Below are 12,985 nucleotides of genomic sequence, written 5' to 3' on the forward strand. Positions count from 1 at the left end.
ATACATGGTCACCAGTAGCTACTTCTCATTCTATGTCTTCTTGCTGGCTATCTCCTCTAGACAAGTTATGATTTCCTGTGTATTCTTGCAGAAAAGCTTTTTTCTTTAATAAGCATGAGTGTAGCTCAATAAACACATTTTTTATGTTTTTTTAATTTATTAATATCTCTTCAGTGATCTAAATAATTGTAACAATTTCAGAGTTGAGAATATTTTCTACAGTATGTGTAATAATTGCATCTAACTGAAATTGGTTCATTTAATTTACATAGTTCTTTTGGATGCATAATGAAATTGTACATATCTTTAAATGGAGCTCACCTTTAAAAACCTCTTCATGGATAAAAACCTCCATACTGGGTCAATATATGGCCTTTTGAGAGATTTTAATTATTAGTTACACTTTTGAAGAATTTGTGATTTTTATGTTTATTTTTGTGCCAATATTGGGGCTTGAACTCAAGGCCTCACACTCTCACTTGGTATTTTGTTCACAGTTGGTTTTCTACCACTTGAGCCACACCTCCACTTCTGGCTTTTGCTGGCTAATTGAAAAAAGTGTCTCTCAGGTTTGTTTGCTTGGGATGACTTTGAACCAGAGTCCTCAGATCTTAGCCTTGTGAGTAGTTAGGATTACACACACATGAGGCACCAGTGGTTGGCCATTTTGTGTGTTAAACAAGTGCTATTATCATTTCTAACAGACACAGACACACATGCACACAGATACATACACATCATTTGAACTAGGCTTAAAACTTACTAAAGAAAGACCCTGGAATTGTGGGGATGGAAGTGTTACTCCTCAGTAGAGTGCGTGCCTGGTGAGTGTAGTATCCTGAATTCTGATTTCAGACACCAGTACCACCATTTGCATACACAAAGAGAGGGTGGGGGAAGAGAGAGAAAGGAAGGAAGGAAGGAAACAAAGGAAGGAAGAAAGAAAGAGAGAAAGAAAAGAAGGAAGGAAGGAAGGAAGAAAGGAAAGAAGGAAGGAAAGAAGGAAGGAAAGAAGGAAGGAAGGAAGAAGCTGGAATTAAAAATCATCCAGAAAAATCAGCAGTGCTGTGAGATCTTCTACCCTTCTTAGACTATTTAAACACGGAGTATGTGTTCTGTTCAAACTTCCATTTAACATCTTTGGAGTAGGATGAGATAAATGAGTAAAATAAAGTATGACCAGAGAAACCTTCCAGAAGAAGATAATTTCTTTCTAACCGATAAACTTCAAGCTCTTTGGACAGAAGGAATTCTTCAAAGGCCAATGTGAATGTTGGTTTGCTTGCTTAACACCTTATTTATTTTATTTTATTTTATTTTATTTTTTGCCAGTCCTGGGCCTTGGACTTAGGGCTCGAGCACTGTCCCTAGCTTCTTTTTGCTCAAGGCTAACACTCTGCCAACTTGAGCCACAGCGCCACTTCTGGCCGTTTTCTGTATATGTGGTGCTGAGGAATTGAACCCAGGGCTTCATGTATATGAGGCAAGCACTCTTGCCACTAGGCCATATTCCCAGCCCTTAACACCTTATTAAGATGAATTATGCGTCCTGAATAAAAGTACCCTGGTGTTCCGCAAAAGATGGAACTTACAATCCATTAACTTTGTATGTTCTCCATAAGTTACAGTAAGAAAGGGCAAAAGGAAAGAGCAGAGGAGAGCGGGGGGTGGGGGTGGAGAGCGGGAAACAAAGACAGAAAGAGACACAGAGAGAACAAGAGACAGAGAAGGAAATTATTCTTCCAGTATCCACCTTGACGTAGCTTTAGCTTTTGTTCTATCATAGGCTCTCTAATTGGATGGCAAGGCTGTTAAATTCCTATGAATTGGGAATATGCCATTTTTCCACTATGGTACTTTGATCTCCATTTTGTACTATTCATTGACTATTGCCCCATGTCTGAGCTGGAACCAACCTTTTGAAAGCAACCATTAGATCTAGAAGTCTAGAGGTGTGGAGGCTGGCAGCCTCCAGCACCCACAGTCTTTATTGCTCTTCTTCCTCCCTTCTAGTTTCTTCTCCATATCCTACTCAATCCCCACACTCATCTCCTCCTGTATCATAGGACTAGGATTTATACTTCTTGAAAAGTGGAGGTTGGGGCTGGGAATATGGCTTAGTAGTATAGTGCTTACCTTGCATGCATGAAGCCCTGGGTTCAATTCATCAGTATCACATAAACAGAAAAAGCTGGAAGTGGTGCTGTGGCTCAAGTGGTAGAGTGCTAGCCTTCAGCAAAAAGAAACCAGGGACAGTGCTCAAGCCCTTAGTCCAAGCCCCAGGACTGGCCAAAAAACAAAACAAACAAATGAAAAGTGGAGGTTACAGAACTTCAGAAACAATACACTGAGGCATAGGGGCATAAGAAGACCTCCATGTAACCTGAAGCAGAAGCCAGAGTGAAGGAGCTATTTACATAGCAAATTACATGAGCTGAGTCACATGGACTCATCAAGTTTTAGATTTGAAAGAAGTCTGGTTCCAGTGACTGGTTATGAAACACACACTCTCTCTCTCCCTCTCTCTCTCTCTCTCTCTCTCTCTCTCATAGCTCTGGCCAACACTGCTGAGCTCTGTGTGTATATTTTATTGAATGTCAAATAGTTGTCTCAAACTCTGAGGATCACAGTTCAAAGCCAGCCTGGGCAGGAAAGTCTGTGTATCTTGCAAGGGTTTTCTGTCTATAGAATCTTCTCGTTCAGTGAAAATGGAAAATGCATCTTTAATCATTAAGTCCAGTGACTGTGGAGTGGAGTCATCATTGAGCTTTCTCTGTTCATCTTTTTCCAAGCTCTAGCAAAGAAAGTAGGTTCTACCTTTAGATTAGAATGAGACTCTTACCCCTCAGTGATTTTTATCTAAGACATCTCTCCCCTGGACCACTTGGCTTCCTAATAGATCTCCTATCTTTTGCTTTTGCTACCACCAATCTCCTCAGAGTGATCCTATTTATTAATTTAATTTATTTATTTAGTGCCAGTATTGGGTCTTGACCTAAGAGCCTTCTTTATGCTTTCACTTAGCTTTTTCACTCAAGGTTAGTGCCTTACCACTTGAAGCACATCTCTACTTCTGACCTTTGCTGGTTAATTCACAGTAAGAGTTTCTTGGATTTGTCTGCTTAGGCTGGCTTTGAACCTGGTCTTCAGATCTCAGCCTCTTGAGTAGCTGGGATTACACGGGCGAGCCACCAGCACCCAGCAGAGTGGTCCTTTTTAGAAAATACCCACCACAATCTTGGAAACTCATCCCACCCCAACTAAAAGCCCAAATTTGCACAATACCCTAAAAGTCCTTATAGTATGTCTTGCCCATTTTTACTTCTCTGATCATTGTCTCCTACCATGCTCTTCCTCTGCTTTAGCCATATTTGAGTCTTTGTTGCATGCACAAACTCCTGCCTCAGTAATGTGGCTTTCTCTCAAATCTTTCTCTTTTCAATGTCTGCTTTTGCCAAGTATCATCTTCACATCTATCTAATATTTCCTCAGATGTCCCCTGTCTAATATGACTATTGCTAATCAAGATATTTACTATTGCAAGCTGGAGAGTGGTGGCTCATGCCCATAATCCTAGCTACTCAGGAGGTTGAGATCTGAGGATCACAGTTTGAAGGCAGCCTGGGACTCTTACCTCCCATTAACCACCAGAAAACCAAAAGTGGTGCTGTGGCTTAAAGTGTTAGAGTGCTAGCCTTGAGAGAAAAAGTGCAGGGACAGCGCCCTGGCCCTGAATTCAATCTTCATAACAGACAAAAAAGAAAAAGGAAAAGATATTAACAATTATCTATTACAACCGGATAGTCTTCCCAACCCCAATCCAGTCGTCCAATTCCCCTTTACTCATTCTATTTTTTTATTTCCATTAACATCTTTTAAAAACCCAAATTTACTATTTTATCCTGTATTGTATGTATTGGAACCATTTATCTGAAGGAAGGAGGTAAGGTAGTTCCTTTTCATATTTGTGCAAGGTCACCGTATTTACTAATGGCAGCTTTTACTTGGTGAAAACGCATGAATCACTTATGGAGCCTACTTCTTTTTTTCATTAGCCTATGGTAATCAAAGTAAGTCTTTGGTTTCTAGACAATTGTAAACAATTTTAAAAATGGGCTCTGAAATTTCAAAGACAATCACAAACATGGACACTGAAATTATTCAACAAACTATGGCCATGCTAATAAGATTATATTAATTTTTACTATAATGCAAATGCAAACAAAAATCAGAGAACTTTCTAGAGTTCTAAGAATACATCTATGATCATGGTATTGGGAAGCACCAACTTACAGGTAAAGAATTTAGAAGCAGATTGTAACAGTCTTTCTTTCCCTCTTCTCTTTCTTTCTTTCCTCCTTCTCTTCTCTTCCTCCTTTCCTCCCTCCTCCCCTCTCTCTCTCCCTCTCTCCTTTCTTCCCTTCCTTTCTTTCTTCTTTCTTTTTCAATTCTCTGTCTCTCTTTCTCTTTGTGGTCATAGGGCTTGAATTCAGGACCTCATGCTTGCTAGGCAAGTACTCTACCACTTGAGCCAACTTATCCCTACCACAACCTTTTTTTTGTTGTTATTTTTACTTTTAGTTTTTTTGTTTTTGTTTTGTTAGATAGGATCATGTGCCAATCCGAATGGCCCTGAAGTAGAATTCTCCTAACTTTTTTTTTTTTTTTTTTTTTTTGCCAGTCCTGGGCCTTGGACTCAGGGCCTGAGCACTGTCCCTGGCTTCTTCCCGCTCAAGGCTAGCACTCTGCCTCTTGAGCCACAGCGCCGCTTCTGGCCGTTTTCTGCATATGTGGTGCTGGGGAATCGAACCTAGGGCCTCGTGTATCCGAGGCAGGCACTCTTGCCACTAGGCTATATCCCCAGCCCTCTCCTAACTTTTTGCATGATTGGAAGTATAGGCATGTACCACTAAACTCAAGCTTTTCTTTGAGGCATGGTTTCATTATTTCTGGGCTGACTTTGAAATTAGATCATCCTATCTCTACCTCTCAAGTAGCTAGGATTAAAGAGCATCATACACAATCTGAGCTTGAAATTTCTTGAATGCTCCTAAGACTCCTAATCATTTTATCTGGTGAAACAAAACATAAGTCATGCCTGTTGAGACTAAAAAAGGAATTAACACTTACTAATCACTCAATTAAGTCCTAGGTACTTCTCTATATGCCACCTCATTTTCTACCCAAACAAAATTATTGAATTATTTTCCCACTTTTATAGAAAAAAAATTGGAAAAGTTTAGTAGTTCTCTTAAGGTTACAAATAAAATGACTGCAGTTTAAAAACGTTTTTTTATTTGACAAACTTAACAAGCGGTTTCAAGAAAGAACTAAGAATTCTATAGCTTTCATCCAGATATGGTGTTCATAGTCTGATTTCCAAATGAAGAATCCCACTCAGGGATCATGAGCTGCATTCGAGTGCGTTTCTAGTTTCCTGTTGGAACATTTCAGTCTTTTCATGACCTTGATCTTTTTGAACATTATTCATCATCATAGGATGTCCCTGAATGTGTGTTTCTCTGATGTTTTCTGATACAGAGCCTCTCGTATGCATGTATGTTTGGATGAGCAATTATGGAGGCTGCCTCTGCACTCTACTTATGCCCAGGCATATGGCTTCTGTGTTATGAGTGGTATTGTTAACTTTCACCTTTTGAAATAAAATTGGGATATTTTCCCCTTGTTCTTTTTTTATTTTTAAATTTTTATTTCTGATAGTTGAGTAGAGATGAGGATCCTCAGATCTCAGCCTCCTGAGTAGCTAGGGTCACAGGCATGAACCATCGGTACCCACCCTAAATAGTGTCTTTATAAGAAGGGACATCAGGGCTGGGAATATGGCCTAGTGACAAGAGTGCTTGCCTCCTATACATGAAACCCTGGGTTCAATTCCTCAGTACCACATGTATAGAAAATGGCCAGAGGTAGTGCTGTGGCTCAAGTGGCAGATTGCTAGCCTTGAGTAAAAAGAAGCCAGGGACAGTGCTCAGGCCCTGAGTTCAAGGCCCAGGACTGGCAAAAAAAAAAAAAGAAGGGACATCAGTGTTTATTGGTTCATTCGCTCATTCATTTTTTTATTTAGTCACTCAACTATTTCAATCATGCATTCTTCTCTCTTTCTTCTCTCCCCCTTTCGCTCTTTTCTCTCCTTTCTCTCTCTCTCTCTCTCTCTGCACACAAATGAAAAGCCATATAAGTATCTAGTGACAAGGCAGACAGACATCTGCAAGGAAAATGCCCAACTGGCCCCTGATCTCAAACCACCCGCCTGTGGGTGACAAATGTGCATAATAACATTACCCTTCCCATGGTCTTCTGTTATGGCTGCTTTGAAAAAACAAAACACAAAATACAAAGAACACTAGAGGTCTTCCATTTGCTTTTATTCCAACATTCATCCGGCTTGGGTTCTATGCTACCACATCCAGCTTTAAAAGCTGATTCATGAGCTGGGCACTGGTGGCTCACGCCTATAATCCCAGCTACTCAGGAGGTTGAGATCTGAGGATTGCAGTTTGAACCCAGCCCCTTTCTCCTTGTTAATTAATGTTTTGTAAGGTGGTACTTTGAGATGAGAGACTTTCATTCCACATTCACTCATTGATTTGGGCTTTCACTGACATTTCTTGTTAGAATTCATTAATAACACAGCGACTGGCAAATAAATGGTGGCTTTCCAATTCTGTCATTCTTTCTGTGTTTGCCTTTCTTCTTTCTCTTCTTGTCTTATATCTTCATTCTCATCAGTGTAGATTCCTAATTTCTTGTTTATTCAAGAGGTGATCATTCAGTACCACTCTTACTCAGTTGGATGCTCCATCTGTCTTGTATTTGAACACTGGGTAGCTTTTCATACCCAGGTTAAATCGATGTCTTATAGATTTGGAGTTTATTACATATTATCCTTTATATTTGTGATTAAAGACAAATCATGAACAATTAGAAAAACAATAAAGGTGGTTCAGTGCCTGGCATAGGTTCAAAGCCCAGGCTTTAAGATGACCTTATTCTAGCTTAAAAGCTTGGCTGTCGGGTCTTAGTTAAATAACACTGAGCAAGCCATCCTCTGAGTGCCTTCATTGACTTCCTTGTAATGTGTAGAAGGTATAACTGATTTCATTAATTGTAAGAATGACAAAAGATGATGTGCCCTGCTTAAGAGACACCCTGGGTACCTGGCCCAGAATGAGTCTTCAGCTCAAGTGCCAGCGACTGGAAACACATCATAATTAGGAACCACACTTCCCTCACCTCTGCCAGGCAGGACAAAGTTCTCCCAGAATTTGTTCAAAAGTTGAGATAACTTAGCATGTGTAAAACCATTTATCACAAAGCCCTCCGAATGAAACTATTATGATTGACAGTATTGTTCTCCGAGTTTCACTTTCTTTACCATTAAAAAGGCAACAATATCCATATTGGTTGTGAAGATGAAATGAACTTACATCTGTGAAACTCTCAGCCTGGTGCCTGGCATTTAGAAAGTACACCATAAATAGGAATTATTGTTATTCCAAAGTAGACGAAGAACATCTGGAGAAGTTTTACAGATGCAAAATGCCACTCTGCCTAAGGAAAATCATGCTTGCCTGGATTGCCTCTGTGTGTGTGTGTGTGTGTGTGTGTGTGCACGCGTGCATGTGCATGTGTGCACGTGTGTGTGTGTGTGTGTGTGTGTAGCCAAGACTTATCGCTTACCACTTTCTGGGCCTCTATTCACTGCTCTGGATTGCAGGCAAAGGTATACTTAAGGGTAATTGGCTTGGTCAAGTGCTGTGATTTAAAGATGTACTCCCATTCCCTAATCTCATTTTTATTTACTTGCCTCTAACAGGGATTCTAATCAGCCTCCCCACTGATTTACTTGGCTTCCTGTAATAAAAGAGCACTTGAAGTGATATGGAAGCCACAGAACAGTCACGGAAGGAGCAACACCTCAGCTGACATGGGTAGAAAGCTATTTTAATAGGAAAAGCAACCAATTGGCGTTGTGTGTTTCTAAGTTAGGCAGTCCTGCCTTCTTGACCTGCAGCAGGCAAATCCAGCTCCACCTTACATTTATCCTTCCTAAGACTGATGACTTTAAACGTAGAACTAAAAAAAAAAGTAAATAGGGCTTGGAAAACCCCACTGTGTGGCCGTCTCAGAGAGAAGTTTAAGTGGCTTGATGCCAGCGCCTTCTAGCCCTTCTCATTCATGCATAATAAATGCCGAAAGCATTTCATAATCAAGCGTTTTATGAACTTCCCAGTTCAATGCTTTACACGGGCGAGGGTGGCGCCAAAGCTTAAAGAATCTGACAAGGAGTGTAGAAAACACTTGGGTTTTGGTATGCTAGACATTCTCTTTAACACACACTACACAGATTATTGTATTTTAGTTCTCACAATAACATTGGGTGCTATTACTCTCACTATTTCAATTTATGGAGTAGGAAACTGAAGTGAAGCAAGTACTTCCACAAGGTCATCTAACCAGTGGTTTGTGAAGTTCCCCAGGAAGGCAGCCTGACCCTTCAAATACCAGAGAGATTGTTATTACTGTTCTTTCGATTTTGATACTTCAATTGGATTCACTTCAAGCCAAGCAATGACATTGGACCATATGGAATAGTTGTTGCTTTTGATTTTTTTCTACCAACCCTTTCTTATACCCATTCCCTGCTCTCAGACTAGTGTATCCTGAATTGAAGGAAAAGTGTTGCCAGCTTAATTTCAGAAAGCTGCCCTTTAGTGTGTATTTCATCGCCCCCCACTGCAGGCTCTTACTATGTAGCTTTTGTTCAGTTATTTAACTTCCTTGGGCCTCTGCTTATGAATTTGCACTCTGAAGAGTTAGATGAGAGGCTATATGAGATCCTTTTCAGCCTTGGTCTGCTGAGTTTGTCAATGACTGGATAACAATTTTATTATTTTTTTGTTCCTCAGCTTTTCCAGGAATTTCCCCTTTCCATAACCCCTGCTGCCTATAGGTGCGTCCATTTCCCCTCCTTGCTGGCAGTTGCCTCCCTTCTTTTACCAATGTCCTCTCTTGATATTTTTCTCTTTTTTAGCTTTCTTCTGTCCTTCCTTCCTTTCCTCCTTCCCTCCCTCCCTTCTTTCTTTCTCCTTTCCTCTTTTCCTTCTTTCTTTTCTTACCTTTCCTTTCTCTGTCCATTTGATTCACTAACCCGCATTCCCTCTGTCCTTATCTCTTTCTTTCTCCTCTCTTTTGTAACTCTCGTGTATTTTGGATATTTTCTCTTTATCTCCTCTCCTTTCTTACTCCCTTTTGTTCCATATTTCTGTTTGCTGAGTTTATCATACCTTATATTTCCTTTGCTGTACTATTTAGCTGCAAATACAACCTTGGAATATTATAGGAGCACTAGTCAAAGGAAATTCAGAACAAGTAGTGCATTTATTTCAAAAATAGGGCAGTGTCCACCTGAGATAGTTGCATTTTGGGGCCTGAAAATAAATGGTATTTGTGAGGCAGGGATAACTTCTTCATTTGCCCTTGCAAATGTGGTGGAGGTTCTTACTCAAGAGGCACCTTTTTTTCTTGGGTGTACCCTGTTCTTCATGCTCTCATGGAATCATCTGGATTTCCTTCCTGTCGAACAAACAGCACTTACAATTGTTTGCTTTCTTTCGGAAACTTGAAACAATGTCCCTCAGACACACACTAACTTCTCTCACCAGTGAAACCGGTGTATCCACTCAAAAAGGTACCAGTAGTATCTTCCAGGTGTAGGACCATGTGGGATGCCAATATTTCATTTTGTACTCTTTCTCCATATTTACAAGTCTGTTTGGTACCTTATTATCTGGCTAGATTATTGAGGACTTACCCTTTCCTAACTTGGCTCCTGTTACAGCCCAGACATCTCAGGTGGAAGCCAACAGTTTTGATTTGGGCAATGAAGCCTCCATTTACCTGTAGACCCGTGATAGAAAATCTTTAGAGTTACAAAATCTTTCTGGACACACACTTTTTTTTTTCTAGTTTAGTTTTGTGTCAACTGAAGTGGAATTTTTTTTAAAAAGCAAACAGTGCTTGAAACAAACAAGCAAACAAACCTTTACTTTTAAAGTGATTCTTGCTCTAGGACCAGTTGTTTAAAATTTGTGTTGGTTCCAGGACTTTATACCATGTAAACATATATAAACAGCCATGTCCTTCCCATGTTCTATTCTTATTTCTCAGGAGAAAGAGATAAGAATGGGGCTTGGAAAGGACCTAAGAGCCTGATTGCTACAATTTTTTTATCTTGTTGCATACATTACATACTGATATTTTAAAGGACATGCGAGTAGAGCTGGACTTAATATAAAATAATGAACAAATTATCTTCATGCCCAATTTCTACCAAAAAAAATTATAAAATAATTTAATAGATTTTAGACAATGGCAACATTTACAGGGGGGGCTAAGTTGCTCTTTTGTTCAAGAGAAGCCCTACTTACTTCTCTGAATCTTGGGTTCTAGCTTCAACACACAACACGTGTATGCGCTGTGCACATACACACACACGCACACACACCCATACACCAGCTTTCAAATTAAATTTAAATCTGGGAAAATGATTTCTTCATAGATTTTTTTTTTAATAAAAAAGTGATTTCAGAAGTACAATCAGGTGATCTCCACCGCAGAGACCTACAGGACACTTCCTGATTTGAGGTCTGCCCCCTGTGTAAAGGGACCACTGCTGCTCAGTTCCTGGCTTAAACAACAGCTGGAGCAGCTCTGAAACTGTGGCCGTGGTGGGCTTATATTTGAGAACGCCCAGTCTATAGGGTCTCTCAATTCAGAGCAGCTCCGCAGGGGGTCCGGCAGGATGACAAATGGGCTTTCTAGCACTGTGTGTGGAATGTCCACACAGGCCTTTTGCACCTGAGACAGAGAAAAGAGGAAACATTAAAGCAGAAGCTCTGCTTCTGAAAGATAAATGAAAAGAAAAAGATTTCCTGAGGAAGCCGTCCTTGGGGAGATGATGAAGGAAGAAGGCATTGCATCTGTTCCATAGAAATGGACCTCAAGAGAGAACCTAACTAGAAAGGTTCCATGGAAGCTCTGTCATCTCCTGAAGTCTACAGAACCCCCCCCCCTCCCATAGCTTACAAAGAGGAGGAAAATGGTCTCTTTGTTGCAGCCTTGCTAGAGAGGTGATGTTTAGACATTAACACCCATCACCTCTCATCTCATCAGCTCCACTCTGCTGCGGATGCTCTGTGCTCACAGGACAGTGCTCCATGAGGCTGTAGCTGGCCAGGCTTGCTCCAGCTCCTTTCTGAGTCCCAGACTGAGAAGGCATGTGGGGGCAGTTACAGGTCAGTTTGTTTTGACTTAGGCAGCATGGAACTCGAATTTTGTATTATGCCTATCATTGCTGCCCAAAAATGTCTGATCATGTTACTGCACCTCACAATTGTTTGTTTTTTGTCAGTCGTGGGGCTTGAACTCTAGGCCTGAGCATTGTCCCTGGGCTCTTTAGCTCAAAGCTAGCGCTCTACCACTTGAGCCACAGCGCCACTTCCATGTGCCTCACAACTGGATGTCCCTTTCTGTAAAGGAAATCAGGCTGGGGCTCACTGTCTTTAACTTGTCCACTATGTAGGCTTCTAGAAAACAAAAGCTTTCCAAATTCAAGTTTCTCAATCAAGAGTCATTCAACCAATGACCAGTAGATGGCACCATGAGTACCTGCTATAAAATCCAAGACTGCCAATATTTATCTTCACAAAGCTCTTCTCAAAATATTAAGCAAAACTTTGACTGAAACTCAACTGTATTTGGACAAGCAGGTTTATTTTACTTTAGTGCTTTGTTATTAGAAACATACATGTGTGTATGTATATATTTTACTATCGAACCCTAAAGTTATGGAAAATATCCTTCATGGTTAGGATGGACTATAAACTTTTACTGTATTATTTGCAGGCAGCTTTTTCAACTTCTTACTGAAGCAAACTTGTTATTAATATACGGTTTAGTGGTTGTATGTCCATGCCTTGCTCAGGAATATATTTCTGGTGATCTAAATGTCCTAGGAGAGAAATCCACTCATGTAAAAAAAGCAGAAGGGTCATGAATACAGACAGTGTATGTGTATTTTAAAAGAACAATGACAACAGTACTTTAAATCCTGTATCTAGAGATTCACGTATATAGCTCTTCATCAGACCCAGCATGCTCATGATCTATTTTAGTAGAGGATGCCACTCTTGCTCAGATTCCACTCTACTCTCAAATCACAGGATTTTAGAGTAGAAAACATTCCATAGAGCTAAATGGTAGTCAAGCATCTGGACAGAAGGCTACCCTTTAAACAAGCTATTGCTCTGGATATGATATTCCACTGTTTGTGTCTATTTTCTTATCTGATAAGCAAATAGGATATGGCCAAGTACAAATGAAGCTATTGGACTGACAGAAGAATCAAAGTCCAAACTATATTTAGGGCAGAACAAAACAAAACTATGTGAAAGGTATGAACAGACACACCAAAGTTCTGGCAATATAGGTTAAGAGGAGGACCTGGGTGCATTCAAGAAGATGTAGCTGAGGGTACATATAATATCATAAGTGGAGCTTGTGAAGGGGAGGGGCATAAGATTACTTCCTGGGATGAATGTTGTTTCCTGATAATTTAGTTCCATCTGGACACAAAATATATCTTCCAGAAATCCTCCTTCCTCTCTCCCTGTCTCCTTTCTTCTCCTCTCCTTGTCTTTCCTCCTTCTCCCCTTTCCTCCCTCCTTCCCTTTGGCCCTCACTTTATCCCTTCCTCCCTCTCCCTTCCTCTCCTTCCTTTCCTCCCTTCCTTCCTCCCTCCCTCTCCCCCCCGACCCGCCCCTGCCTTCCTTCCTCTCCTGATTTCTGGAATTATTGTCACAGATATTTGTCAATTCTGGAGGAAACGTAACATTTTAGTCTGTCCTGCATTTGATATCAATATATCTTCTAGTTGTGGAAGCCCTTGATTTTTTTAAATCAT

Source organism: Perognathus longimembris, chromosome 1 (assembly GCF_023159225.1).
Source record: "Perognathus longimembris pacificus isolate PPM17 chromosome 1, ASM2315922v1, whole genome shotgun sequence".
NCBI lineage: Eukaryota > Metazoa > Chordata > Mammalia > Rodentia > Heteromyidae > Perognathus > Perognathus longimembris.